Genomic DNA, 6,000 nt, shown 5'->3' on the forward strand with positions numbered 1-6,000 from the left:
TCGCTCTGTTTCACGCGTCTTCATGATGAGTACGTAGCTGGCGCTACTGTTTCCTAAGATGACAGCAGCAATGTTCACAGTAGTGCATGCATACGTCCCTCGTATGAAGAACCTCGAACCGCTAAATCATCCGATCTAAATCTCATAGAGAAAAAGAACTGTTTGGAAGAATGGACGAAACGCAGAAATCAGTATCCCCAGTTGTTTGGTGATTCTATTAGGATCTAATCATCAGTGCTACTTGTAGAAATTTGTAGAGTCTGTTTCCTCGCAAAACTGTGGCTGTTGTCAAGGCCGGTGGCGGTGTTACACGACATTATCGCCATATCTCCTGAGGTAACTAATTTTACGCCCCGTGGGTTTATGACGCAGAGTAGAAATTAAGTGTTTTTAGTAAAACGAGTATAGGGAAGTTACAAGTGGATGAAAATATTTCTAGAAACTATTCGAAGGCATAGGATAGAGATAACGAAATAATTTGTAGCGAGAAATATTTTTATTTCAGTGTTTTTGTAAAATCATATGTGCAATCCGTCTACGTGTCATGATTTGCCTGCGTTCATAAAGCCGCACCAATGGTTGGAGGAGACTATCAGTTGTTAAGTCGTCACTGGACTGTGATGCTATAGGACCAGGCCAGCAGAATTTTGTCATGGAGCGAATACTATTATTTTCATTTTAACACCCAATGTGATTTTTTCAATAAATAGCAACGTCTCACTCACGTTGGCCGGAAAAAATTGCAGCGAAGACGTCTTAAAACCAAACCAGCAGCACAGGTGAGACCCAGGAGCATCTTATCCTGACTATATTTCTAGCAGCTGAGCCACGACATCACCTTACATACAGAGTGTACTAAGAGGCTCTTAATCCGTCCTCGCGGCGGGACGAAGCAGCTAACTTTGATGTGGATGTGGACGGGGCATCCGTCCTCACGAGATACCACACCATCAACACAATTCCTTCAAGTGTCCCCATAACCAAAATTCTAGGAAATTGAGACTTGGGGAACGAGCAGGCCAAGGCGTGGGGTCCCCCGACCAATTCAGCGGTCCTGAAATGCCTGCGTCAGATGTTCGCGCACACAGTGACGAAAGTGTGCTGGTGCGCCGTCATGCATGAACGACATTTGCATTCGTTGCTGCAACGGCACAGCCTCCAGCAAGGTAAGCAATACATTACTGAGAAAGTCCAGATAAAGCTCCCCAGTTAACCTTTGTGGTAGCACGTATGGCCCTGTTAACCTATCGCCAAGTACACCTTCCCATACGTTGATTGAGAATCGGTGATGATTCGCTCATCCCTGAACTGCTTGAAGATTTACATCTGCTCATATATGCTGGTTATGGAAATTCACAACACCATCACTTATGAATCCTGCCCCATCGGTAAATAAAATCATGGATGTGAACATTGGATCTGTGGTACAGCCTTTGACAGATGATCCTGTGGTGTTAGGGGCTGAACGCGCTGGACATGATGAGGGAACAGCAATTTCTCATGAAGTACCACCCCCCTCCCTCCCTCCCCCCCCTCTGAGATAAGAAAGTGAGACACGTCTTCTGCTGCTGCTAATCGTCGCACTCTCGTCCCAGAGGATTCTTCGACAACGTAGCACTCGCTCCTCCATGTCAGGTGCGCGGACTGTGCGAAAACTTCCACTGTCAGTCTTCCGAGGTGCAAGGGTATCTGTGTCCCTTAGACAGCGGAAAAGTCTACCGAACAGCTTATCAGAGGGCACAGAATCTCTCAGGCTACGTCCGTTTGCTAAACCATAGCAGAATATCACATTCGCCATTTCACTTGTCGAGTAGTAGGCTTCCATTGCTAACAAGTGGTGGAAGAGAGAAAATGTAAATGTACACAATTTGAACGTACAAACAGTACAATAACAGTAATCACATAAGTGAATACGAGTTTGGTAGAAGGTAAAACACCACGATATGTATTCAGGGTTGACAGTACTGGACAATAAGGCACACAAACACGACGAAAAGTAACGTAGCCTACAACACGACTCCAACCAAGCAACTGAATGCAGACCACCTAATGGTCGGTAGAGAGTTGTGAGGAAAACATCATAAAACCCAGCCGACATATTTGACGGGGCGCCAACGCAATGACTGTGCTAATATCCGCAACCAAGCATCGCGCAGCCCTTCCTATAAACACGCGTTTATCTCGAAAAGTATGCGGTTCAGGGCCAACGTTTATTGGACTTATTTCTCTTGTTTCGGTGAGTACTACTACCTGTCATAGCACTCGACATTTTTTTGAACACCCTGTATTTACATAACATCAGGTATTACAGCAATATTTCTGTTAATTTAAAAAGGAAGTCCCATAAAGTTTTAGAAAACGCGAAGGAAACAAAAATCTGGATACAGCAGGATGCGAACCCGCTAAAAGTAGTTCGTCGCTCGGCGTTTCTACGAATTGCGCTACAGTGAGCTTGTGAAACAAACTACCTTGTATTTCATTTTACTATATGCTGAAGGCTTTAAAAAGCTAGTATGTTATTAGCTGGCATTTAATTAGAACAAATCCTATCAAGAACGATGCGTTTTTGATCACTCTTCAGTGTACCGTTGCCTTGAAAAACCGGAGTTTTATAACACCCGAGCTATAACACGGAAATAACTACATACAAAAAATTTTTAAACTCTATATGACGTTTCCCATTATTTAATCGCAACCAATCGTACCAATAACGACACTTTTTCGAGGTATCCTTAATGTGCTGTTGCTATGAAACGGCATATGGTGCAAATGGCTCTGAGCACTATGGGACTTAATTAACATCTGAGGTCATCAGTCATCTAGAACTGATAACTACTTAAACCTAACTAACCTAAGGACATCACACACATCCATTCCCGAGGCAGGATTCGGACCTGCGACCATAGCAGTCACGCGGTTCCGGACTGAAGCGCCTAGAACCGCTCGACCACCGCAGCCGGCCGAAACGGCATGTATTCATAGGCTGTTCGTTAGAACAATAAATAAATAAATAAAATGACCAAATATGGGTCCAAACTGAAAACGGGAAACACATCTGGCGTCTCTCAAGTTCGGATTGTTCTACCACTTGTAATGCTACTCGAATTACGTAACGATTGCGGCACTTCACCTCAGCCTCTCGATACCAGCAATATTCTACTGTGTTTCTGTAAAATAGTTAACATATTTCTGTGACAACATTCAGATTTGATTACATTAATGTAGAGGTACTTTGATAAATCGATATGTTTATATTGCAATGATATTATTCTTATGTGTATTCTTTCTTCTGTCACTATGATCTTTGACGTACTTGTAACTCTGATTTTTGGGCGCGTAAACGGTTATTAGAGAGTCAAGTCTTGGTCGTCAAGTTGAAAAGACGCAAATTGTAGTCAGTTTATGAAATGTGAACTTTAACAGTGAGGAATATATTTTCAAGTATGTTTTATATTGTGAAGTGATGTTGCAACAAAAGTAATAAAAAAGAAGTGTAACTTAAATTCGGAGTGCTGATTACTTTTTTACATCACCATTGTCCTAACTTGCAAAAGTTTAATCTTCAAGAATGGTTTGTGAAACACATCTATAAAACTTTTGGATATCGCAGAATAACACCTAGGCCTCTTTGCATCCGAGCTTGGAATCATCACTACCTAGATTTTCGACGATTGAGCCATGAGTTCACAACGAGACCAGCGTGGGAAACACGAAAAAATAAGTGCCTAGTTTATCCACTATTTCATGAAATGACTTTATTAACTGTGCTCTAATGACATCTACCACATAATACAACTTTGTTGTTGCCCGAAAATGCAATATTTAGCAGCGTGAGCAACACTGCAATCATAATTAATTTTTGACCTTTGTTGTGGTAGGGTTGTTAGACACTCTACCTGACATGTTGTCGAAACAGCGCAGACTTATTTTGTGTTTCACTTGACGAAATGGCACCTCGGCTTGAAACAACAGGAACTGAGGTCACAAAACTCGTACAGCTCCACGTCGACGTTGGATAACTTCGTCCCGTGCGGGGACGGCCTTTACTGAGGTTCCACCCACGCTGGTCGCGACGCCCCTGGCTTAGGACAGCGGTGAGCGCGGACGCGCAGCGGTGCCTCCGTGAGCCGCCGTGCTATTCTCATCGCTGCGTCACGGGCGCAGCGCAGCAATGGTATCACCTGGCGGCGGCCAGTCCATTCTCCTGCGCGGTAATATTTCTCACGGTCGCGGACGAGACGAGTCGTGTTTCGAGGTCGCTTCACACACACACACACACACCTGCAAGTTAGCGAGGTCTCGTCGGTATTCCTATTCGCTGACGCGACTAACAACAGGCGCAGAACGTCCACGTGCGGGTACGTGTCTACACGGTAAATCCTTCACATAGGCTGAAGGCATATGAACGATGTTGTTGTGGTCTTCAGTCCTGAGACTGGTTTGATGCAGCTCTCCATGCTACTCTATCCTGTGCAAGCTTCTTCATGTCCCAATACGTACTGCAGCCTACATCCTTCTGAATCTGTTTAGTGTATTCATCTCTTGGTCTCCCTCCACGACTTTTACCCTCCACGCTGCCCTCCAATACTAAACTGGTGATCCCTTGATGCCTCAGAACATGTCCTGCCGTCCGGTCCCTTCTTCTTGTCAAGTTGTGCCACAAACTCCTCTTCTCCCCAATCCTATTCAATATCTCCTTATTAGTTATATGATTTACCCATCTAATCTTCAGCATTCTTCTGTAGCACCACATTTCGAAATCTTCTATTCTCTTCTTGTCCAAACTATTTATCGTCCATGTATCTCTTCCATACATGGCTACACTCCATAGAAATACTTTCAGAAACGACTTCCTGACACTTAAATCTATACTCGATGTTAACAAATTTCTCTTCTTCAGAAACGCTTTCCTTGCCATTGCCAGTCTACATTTGATATCCTCTCTACTTCGACCATCATCAGTTACTTTGCTCCCAAAACAGCAAAACTCCTTAACTACTTTAAGTGTCTCATTTCCTAATCTAATTCCCTCAGCATCGCCCGACTTAATTCGACAACATTCCATTATCCTCGTTTTGCTTTTGTTGATGTTCATCTTATATCCTCCCCTCAAGACGCTGTCCATTCCGTTCAACTGCTCTTCCAAGTCCTTTGCTGTCTCTGACAGAATTACAATGTCATCGGCGAACCTCAACGTTTTTATTTCTTCTCCTTGGATTTTAATACCTACTCCGAATTTTTCTTTTGTTTCCTTTACTGCTTGCTCAATATACAGATTGAATAACATCGGGGAGAGGCTACAACCCTGTCTCACTCCCTTCCCAACCACTGCTTCCCTTTCATGTCCCTCGACTCTTATAGCTGCCATCTGGTTTCTGTACAAATTGTAAATAGCCTTTCGCTCCCTGTATTTTACCCCTGCCACCTTCATAAGTTTAAAGAGATTATTCCAGTCAACATTGTCAAAAGCTTCCTCCAAGTCTACAAATGCTAGTAACGTAGGTTTGCCTTTTCTTAATCTAGCTTCTAAGATAAGTCGTAGGGTCAGTATTGCCTCACGTGTTCCCATATATCTACGGAATCCAAACTGATCTTCCCCAAGGTCGGCTTCTACCGTTCCTGGTTCCTCAATTATTTTTACACACTTTGAGAACTTGTTGAAGAGTAGGCAGTGTTTCCAATGAAAGTTCCTGTCGGTAAGGGCTTGTTCGTATTGTACAGCAAACTTAAGACGGTTTTGATCTACCACCACACTGACTACGATTACCATAGCGAACTGTTAATGCTGTACGCAAGTCCTGATATATACTGACTACTTTGAATAATTTTTTTGTGTAAACTAAAACTTTAGAGCTTTTGCTTGATTACTTTGTTTCTTACTGGCAGTTGAATGAAAATGTCTTTCTTCTGCTTTACTACTGAGAATCGATACACTGCCTCTACAACTGGGTGAGGGCCACAAGTTACATGCATTAACAATCCTTATTCTAGGCCTGAAAT

The sequence above is a fragment of the Schistocerca americana genome, chromosome 5 (genome assembly GCF_021461395.2).
Source record: "Schistocerca americana isolate TAMUIC-IGC-003095 chromosome 5, iqSchAmer2.1, whole genome shotgun sequence".
Taxonomy (NCBI): Eukaryota; Metazoa; Arthropoda; class Insecta; order Orthoptera; family Acrididae; genus Schistocerca; species Schistocerca americana.